Source organism: Lathyrus oleraceus, chromosome 1, assembly GCF_024323335.1.
Source record: "Lathyrus oleraceus cultivar Zhongwan6 chromosome 1, CAAS_Psat_ZW6_1.0, whole genome shotgun sequence".
Taxonomy (NCBI): Eukaryota; Viridiplantae; Streptophyta; class Magnoliopsida; order Fabales; family Fabaceae; genus Lathyrus; species Lathyrus oleraceus.
Genome location: NC_066579.1, coordinates 28524562 through 28534053, shown reverse-complemented (window position 1 = coordinate 28534053; position 9492 = coordinate 28524562). Strand labels below are relative to the sequence as shown.

At 39.5% G+C, this 9492-nt stretch overlaps 1 non-coding gene across 1 annotated transcript; it reads right to left on the bottom strand.

The window, feature by feature from the left end:
- Nucleotides 1-4482: 4482 nt before the first annotated feature.
- LOC127117161 (small nucleolar RNA R71) lies at nt 4483-4589 on the bottom strand. The gene has a single exon (XR_007801917.1). It is a non-coding gene; the product is annotated as a small nucleolar RNA R71 (small nucleolar RNA).
- Between the last annotated feature and the right edge of the window lie 4903 nt (nt 4590-9492).

The window sequence follows — 9492 nt, the reverse complement described above, 5'->3', positions numbered from 1 at the left end:
GTCACACGAGTAGTCGTGGTTAGGCATTACTCTTTCCAATATAAGCCTTAGAAGTCAAGTACCTTAGATTACCAAGCTCATCTTGGCCTATTTTAGGACGTAGTGCGAAGGTCGTTCAAGTGTAAGATTTGATACAATTGTTACGCGATACTACACTCATAAGAGTCTCTCTTTAGAATATTTTTGGAATACGAGTAGTCGTTTTATCCGATAATATCCGAAAGATGAGATGATGACTATGAGAACCTCTTTTAGAACATGATTGTCAGGTTTAACCATAGTACACTCCCTTTGTGTGGTTCTTAGCCGAGACTCCATGCTCGTGACTTACAATAAACCCTTGATTCACGGTTGATCTATTCTTGTATATCCTAAATACCAATGGAACTTGGGTGTTGATAAGGTGTTAACCATAATCCACCAAAATGGATGATTGATATTGATGATGACTTGACCCATCCCATGACCTTTGTATGGTGTGACTTGCTTGATCCTTGAGTGTGATTGTTGCATCCATGCATTCATGCATTCATTCGCATCCATATCATCAACAAGAAAATTTCAAGGAACTTAAGAGGTTTATTTGCAAATTTTCAGACATGGATAAGCAAAGAAGGAATACGAAGAAGTACAGTTTCAGACAACCCGACTTGAAAGAGTTAAGGAGTTTGACATCTTATGTATTAGATCCCTTGGAGTTCAAAGCTCGCCATGGGAAGTTTCTTTCTATTCTTTCTACTCAGGTGGATGAAGGTCTGATGAGTGTGTTAGTGCAGTTCTACGATCCTCTGTACCGTTGCTTCACTTTTCCGTATTTTTAGCTTTTGCCTACACTTGAGGAGTATGCCTATCTTGTGGGTATACCTATTTTGGATCAGTTGTTGTTCAGTAGTTTGGAGAGGATTCCTTCTTCCCAAGAGATTGCTGACATGCTTCATATCGATGTAGCTGACATTGTTGCTCATATGACTACCAAAGGTGGAATTCAAGGTCTCCCATCTGATTTTCTCATTGCCCAAGCTACGTTGTTTGGGAAGGCCATGAGTGAGGATGCCTTTGAAGCCATGTTTGTACTTCTCATCTATGGGCTAGTGTTATTCCCCAACATTGACAATTTTGTGGATGTGAACGCTATTAGGATTTTCTCTACTCTTAATCCCGTTCCTACTCTGTTGGGTGACACTTATTTCTCTTTGAATATGAGGAATGCAAAGGGTGGTGGATCTGTTGTGTGTTGTCTGCCTCTGTTGTACAAGTGGTTTATTTCGCACTTGCCTCATACGCTCGCCTTCAAGAAGAACAAAGGATGTCTACGGTGGTCCACGAGACTTATGTCTCTCACTAATGATGATATCTTTTGGTATAACCCTGTGTACAATGGTGTCCAAATTATTGACTCTTGTGGTGAATTCTCCAATGTGCCTCTTCTTGGTACATGTGGTGGAATTAACTACAACCCTGTTTTGGCCCGCCGTCAGCTTGGGTTCCCCTTAAAGGATAAACCTAACAACATTTTGTTGGAAGGTGTGTTCTTTCAAGAGGGTAAAGATCCCCAGAACCTGAAGAGCAGAATGGTTCGCGCCTGGCGCAAAGTTCATAGGAAGGGAAGGAAGGAGCTTGGTCCGAAGAATTGTATTGCTTTGGAACCCTACACCTCTTGGGTGAGGAAGAGAGCTTTTGAGTACTGCATGCCTTATGATTATTCGAGACCTACCCCTATGGTTATGGTTGGGCCTTCAACCCTTCCTAACCAAGGGGTAGAGGAGTTGAGAGACGAAGACTGTTCGCGTGCTTGGGTTCGTGAGCGTGAAGAACTTCTTCAGCAGCTTAGAGATAAAGATGCAGTGATAGAGTTTCTGGAGCATCAGATTATTGATGAGCCTGATGATGTGGTTACTTCTCTTCTTCCTCAGTCATCCAGGTTTTGGAAGAGACAGTACGATCAACTCGCCAAGGAGAAAGCTGATATGGAAGTAGCTTATGAGAGAGAGGTGAAGAGGCTTCGTGCAACTTATCTTCTGGTCTCGAGAGCTTTGGTCGATTGTTTCTAGGGCTCCATAGGATGTTTATTCTCCTTTACTCTTGTATTATATTTGGTTACCAAGACTGTACTTCTTCATTGGTGTAAAAATTTTCCAAATATTATTGCTATGAGTATTCCATAAAAGATTAACATTTTCAAATATTTGTAAATAGATCTCTATAAAGTTCCCTGATGACACTGAAATTCACCATATTTTCGACTCTGATTTCACATGCATTTTAGTTGTTTTATTATTATTTTGTTATGTTATTACTATGTTTCTCTTTGTTTTCAGGTTTTTACTTTAATCACAGCCCCGATCAAGAAAAGGAGTGAAAATGAGCTAAAAACCCTAAAATTCAGCATTTTACACTTGTGGCTCCCACTGTGGCTGGCGCCATGGGTCCAGCCATGACGTGTCACAGCTCAACTCTCCTCAACTGCCAATTTCCCCACTACCTCCACTATGGCGCCACAATTTGCTCTTATGGCGGGCGCCATGGACTTGTGGTGGGCGCCACAAGAAGAAAAGTTTTCCCTCCCAATTTCAAACTAAAGGGCATCCTTGTCTTTTCCATTATATTACTTGCCTATAAATAGAGACTCGAATTCATTTGTTTAATCATCCAAACTTAGAGCAGAGGCAAACTTAGAGCAAACTTAGTTTCACTTAAGCATATATTCAGTATTTTAAAGTGGTAATCGCTTCGCATTGGGGTGTTACCACAATTGTGTAATCGAATTTGTGATCGAGTCTGTAATCGAGTTTGCAGCACTTTGGAAGGAAGTTAATCCTGCCGCCATTTTCATTTCCGCTTCGCATTTTATTCAACCCTCCGATTGGAGCAGGTTTTTATTGCTTGCCTTTATCTATTTTATTTTCTCGCACTGTCTTTACTTTATTTATTTCTCGCACTGTCTTTACTTTATTCATTTCCCATACTCGCTTTACTTTATTTATTTCTCGCACTCGCTTTACTTTATTTATGTCTCGCACTCGTACTACTTTTATTTATTTCTCACACTCGCATTACTTTTATTTATTTCTCGCACTCGCACTACTTTTATTTACTTTCCGCACTCGCACTACTTTTATTTAAATTAAAATGCACCTTTACTTTACCATGTCTAACTAAATCTATAAGGTTAGAATGTAAGGATCGTAATTGAACCGATAATCCGTACAATTGTTGGTAGAAAATCTTAAGGGCTATTTTGACTTTCAACCTATGTTTTCCCGCATTTAATTTCGGTTGGGTAAGATCGAAAGTCGTCCAACATCTTTTTAAACTTAATTGTTTTTAACTATTTGAAAAACAGCGAAAGCGCTTTGTTTAATTCATTAGGAGTTTTTAAGTTAAGAAGAAAAGTGATTTTAAAACTATTTTCGGACGCGTTTATAAGTTTAGAGTCTGGTTCGTGAGAACCTCTTTTGGTTAAGAAATCCAGGTTAAAATACTTTTCAACTTAGTCAAGATACTATATTTCTTAAAAATAGGGTTACTACTCTAACGCAATGCGCGCCTTTTCATATGTGATAATAAGAGGGTTTGATTAGGGAGTACAAATCGGTTCTGAATACGCGAAAGCGACAGTTCCTGTTAAATTGGTTCTTTTCAAAGTAGAAAACACTGCCCATAAGTAGTTCTATTAGCAAGTACTTGGATTATTAATTGATTATGTGAATTACATTCGAGCCTGTCTTTATTAATTGAATTTAATTTAATACTTTACTTCTCATTGCACACTCTAAAAACCCCTATTTTGATTACCTTAGATAAACACCATAACAATAGATAACGATAGATTGACACTTGGTCTCTGTGGATTCGACAATCTTTTATATTACTCTGACGCATTCGTATACTTGCGAAAAACACGCATCAAGTTTTTGGCGCCATTGCCGGGGACCAATTTCGTCAAATTTCATACCATGTTGTTATATCATTTAGACTTAGGTTATTACCCGTCGGTCAATGTGAAGAACTCGCAGCACCAGGAGCTTAGTAAACCCTATGGTGGAACCTGAACGTTACGCTCGTGCACGTTTATTTTTCCATAGAATTAGGAGAGCTATGGCCGAAGATCAAAACCAAAGACCTCTTAAGGATTTCACCCAACCATCCAACGAAGAACCTAGTTCTAGTATAGTAAACCCAACCATCCCAGCTAATAATTTCGAACTTGAACCCTCCCTGTTGCAACTAGTGCAACAGAGATAATTCGCGGGTCTCGCTACTGAGAACCCAAACCAACATTTAAAAATTTTTCTCCAATTAGCAGACACTTTTAAAACCAATGGAGCTTCTCATGATGCAATCCGTTTAAGATTATTCCCTTCTTCCCTCAGAGATAAAGCCCTATCATGGTTAGATTCCCTTCCACCCAATTCCATTACGACTTCGGATAACCTTAGAAGAGTTTTTCTTGCTAGATACTTTCCTCCAAGTAAAACCGTCGTTCTTCAAAATCATATAACTAGATTTACCCAGAACCAAGGAGAATCGTTGTTCGAAGCTTGGGAGAGATATAAAGAGCTGTTAAGAGCATGCCCACATCATGGTTTAGAAAATTGGTTAATCATTCAGACCTTCTATAATGGACATCACTATAACACTAAGATGACCATCGACGCTGCCGCAGGCGGTGCTCTGATGAACAAATCTTATCCTGAAGCCAGTGCCCTCATCGAAGATATGGCTCAAAACCATCAATCATGGGGAGTCGATCAAGCGACAGTTGAGAAGAAGGAAGCCCAAGGAGGAGTGCATGAATTAAGCTCTATAGACATGATGCAAGCTAAAATGGACGCATTAGCCCTCAAGGTCGAGCATATGTGCATAAACCCGAATACTGTAGCCGCAGTTTCGTCGGATTGTGAGATATGTGGAACCAAAAGACACCAATCCGCGGAATGCAGTCTATTAAACGAAACCCACTCTGAGCAAGTGAACTACACCCAAGGGAACCCATATTCGAATACCTATAACCCTGGATGGAGGAATCACCCGAACTTCTCCTATAAGAACAATAACCCAATCCAAAATAATGCACCTCCGAGACCAGGTTACCAAGCCCCAAGATCAAATCAACCTATGCAACCTGTACCACCAAAGCCGAGCCTTGAGAAAATTATGGAAAATTTTATCATTGCTCAAACCCCAAAAAACAAAGAGGTCATAAACCAAAACATTCATGTTAACAAACTAATTACCCAGTTAGGAACCAAGGTTGACCAAATAGTTACTCATACCAAGATTCTTGAAACCCAGATCTCTCAGGTAGCTTTAAACCAAGCCCCCCAGACCACACCTGGAGGACAGTTCCCTGGACAGCCTCAACAGAATCCGAGAGGACAAGCCAATGCCATTACCCTACAAAGTGGGAACGCTTATGATGAGCCACCAAACCCAAGATTGAGTGAACCCGAAACTTCTAAGGAATATACCAAACCCCCGAAAAAAGTAAAGGAACCAGAGGAATTTGAAAAATAGGAAGGTCAAGAAAAAGGAGAAGAACCTAAATATGAAACTTACGTACCACCCCCGCCATATAAACCACCTATACCATATCCTCAAAGACTCGAACAAACCCAGATCAATAACCAATATGAGAAATTTATTAAAGTTATAGAAAAAATTCACGTAGAAATCCCTTTCACAGAAGCCATCAGCCAAATACCTTCTTATGCAAAGTTTCTCAAAGACATCCTTACCAACAAACGTAGACTCGACGATCCGAAGCCCTTGGAATGTAATTCCATTTCCGAGAATAAATTAGCCAAAAAGGATAAAGATCCTGGAAATTTCTCCATTCCTTGTCTTTTGGGTAGTCATGTCATCGAAAAAGCTTTTCTAGACTTAGGAGCTAGTGTGATCCTAATGCGTTTAGCGGTTTGTGAGAGGTGAAACTTAAGAGAATTACAGCCTACTAAGATGTCACTTCAGTTAGCCGATAGATCTGTTAAGTATCCGATAGGCATTTTAGAAGATGTCCGTGTTAGGATAGGTCGGTTATTTATCCCTACTGATTTTGTTGTCATGGACATCAAAGAGAACAATGATATACCAATCCTTCTAGGTAGACCATTCTTATCAACTGCAAGAGCCATAATAGATGTCAAGAGAGAAAAGTTGACCTTTGAGGTAGGTGACGAGAAAATAGAATTTATACTTTTGAAATTTCTTATGGCACCTGTGATGGGAGACGTATGTTATGCCTTAGATATCATTGATGAGTGCGTTAGAGAATTAGAACAAGAAGAAATCATAAAAACAATTAAGTTACCATCAACTCTCATAATGGAAGATCATGACTTTAAGAAACCCTACATCGATGATAACCTTTACGAATGTTTATCCCTTACCCCAGATCCTATGCCATGCCCTAAGAAACCAACCTTAGAACTTAAGGAACTGCCTAAGAATCTGAGATATGAGTTCCTCGATGAAGAGATAAACCGTCCAGTTATAGTCAATGCTACCTTGAGCCAAGAGGAAACATACCAACTTTTAAACATTTTACGAAGATATCCCTCAGCCTTAGGATATAATATCTCTGACATGAAAGGTATAAGCCCATCCGTATGCATGCATCAGATTTCGCTTGAAGAAGATTCAAAATCCTCCAGAGAACATCAGAGAAGAATAAACCCTATAATGAGCGATGCTGTTAAAAAAGAAGTTCTTAAGTTACTTGAGGCAGGTATAACCTATCATATCTCGGATAGTAAGTGGGTGAGCCCTGTGCATGTAGTACCTACAAAAGGGAGGCATCACATTCGTGCAAAACGATAAAGGCAAACATGTAGCAAAACGGTTGGAAGGAGGATGGCGGATGTGTATAGATTACAGATAATTAAATAAAGCAACCCGGAATGATCATTTCCCTTTACCATTTATAGACCAGATGTTGGAGCGTCTAGCCATACACTCTTACTTCTGCTATCTAGATGGATACTCAGTATTCTTCCAAATACCTATCCACCCCGAAGATCAAGAAAAAACTACTTTTACATGCCCTTATGGAACTTTTGCCTACAGACGAATGCCATTCGGCCTCTGAAACGCCCCAGCTACTTTCCAACTTTGCATGATGTCAATCTTTGCAGATGACCTAGATGGTATCATGGAAGTGTTTATGGATGATTTCTCGATTTGAAGATTTGATTTCCACAATTGTCTTGCTAACCTTGAGAAAATCCTGGAGAGATGCGTGGAGGTGAACCTCGTGCTAAACTGGGAAAAATGTCATTTCATGGTGACCGAACGAATTGTTTTAGGACATATAGTTTCTGAAAAAGGTATAGAGGTAGATAGAGCTAAGATAGAAGTTATAGAGAACCTAAAACCCCCTAAAACTATCAGAGAAGTCCGAAGTTTTCTTGGACATGCTGGATTCTACCGGAGTTTTATTAAGGACTTCTCCAAAATAACTAAACCTTTAACTGGACTTTTAATATAAGATGCTAAATTCATTTTCGATGGAAAATGTAATGAAGCATTTAATCTTTTAAAGCAAGCGTTAATATCTGCACCTATTATGAAACCACCTGATTGGTCAGAACCTTTTGAGATAATGTGCGATGCTAGTGATTATGCGGTTAGAGCCGTTCTAGGACAAAGGAAAGATAAAAAATTACATGTCATTTATTATGCCAGTAGAACCCTAGACGCTGCCCAACTCAACTACGCAACAACTGAAAAGGAATTAGTCGTTGTAGTTTTTGCTATAGACAAATTTAGATCTTATCTAGTAGGAGAAAAAATTATTATTTACACTGATCACACTGCCATTCGTTACCTATTAAGTAAAAAAGATGCCAAGCCCAGGTTACTCCGATGGATTCTGTTACTACAAGAGTTTGATTTAGATATAAGAGATAAAAAAAGGCACTGCAAATGTAGTAGCTGATCACCTTTCTAGGCTAGAACACCTAAAACCAGACTTAGTACCCATAAAGGATGATTTTGCCTATGATAGACTGATAGCTAGACTAGAAACCATTGAAGATGATAGCCTAGGCCCTCATGAGAACTTCTAAAAATCCTTAGCAGTAAGTAACGTACCATGTTATGCAGACTTTGTTAATTATCTAGCTGCTGACATCGTGCCCCTGATCTTGACTACCACCGCAAGAAGAAGTTCTTCAATGATGTGAGAAACTTTTATTGGGACGAACCGCTCCTTTTCAAAAGAGGTAAAGATGGCATTTTTCTCCGTTGCGTTCCAGAAGAGGAGGTAAAAAGTATAATTGAGCATTGTCACTCTGCACCCTATGGTGGACATGCGAGCACCTCTAAGACATACACCAAGATCCTTCAAGCTGGCCTATTCTGGCCTACCATGTGGCGTGATGTCCATGCTTGCATTGTCAAATGTGATAGATGCCAACGCACTGGAAACATTTCAAGGCGTGACGAAATGCCTCAAAGAAACATTCAAGAAGTAGAACTCTTCTACGTATGGGGTATAGATTTCATGGGACCTTTCCCACCATCCTTAGGAAACAGGTATATCTTAGTAGTTGTAGACTACGTGTCTAAGTGGATTGAAGCCATTGTTGCACCCACAAATGATACTAGGGTGGTGATCAAGCTATTTAAAAACTATATATTCCCTAGATTTGGAACACCATGTTTAGTCATAAGCGGTGGAGGATCACACTTCATATCGAGAATATTTGATAAACTTTTAAGAAAATATGGAGTTAGGCATAGAGTAGCAACACCATACTGTAGCACCTCAAATTTGCACCTATCATTGTACATACATTCTCATATTAGGTCATAGCATATCATAGTCCATTGCATAGCATTGCATTGTCCCCAGTTGCCTCAAGAGCAAGCAAAGCAAGAAAGTAGGTCAAACCGATCAGGAGGTCAGTCAACCAATCAAGCAAGGGTGTTTCTCAAGGAGCAAAGGCCCTAGGGTTTTTCCAACAAGTTCACATGACTTGGAGGTTCATTTGAAGTGTTCAAGTCAAGGGTTGAAGGCTCAAAGGTCATCAGTCAATGCACAGTCAGGCAAAAAACCCTAGAAAGTCAACAGTCAGTCAAAGCAGTGAATGGTGGCCATTCTTGTGGAATTTGGGCACCATGATCAATAATCAAGAGTTCATACAACTTGGGACATCATTTGAAGTCAAGGTCTCAAGGAATTAGGGTTTGGAATTCATCAGAAGTGCACAGTCAGTCCAAAACCCTAGAAAAGTCAAAGTTGATCAACTGTGGTTGATTTTATGGTTTTGATGGATGGAAATGGTTTGAGAGAGCTTATTCATGTCCCAATAGGCCTCATGTATCATGGCAATCAACATCATGGAATAATTTGGAGCCAATCAGAAAATTGCCAGAAATAGAAAGTGGACCTGTAATTTCAACTGCCAAAAATAGAAACTTCTTGATCCTCAACTTGCATCATGATACAAGCTTCAAATGAATTTTTGCCCAACATGAAATTTGAAGATC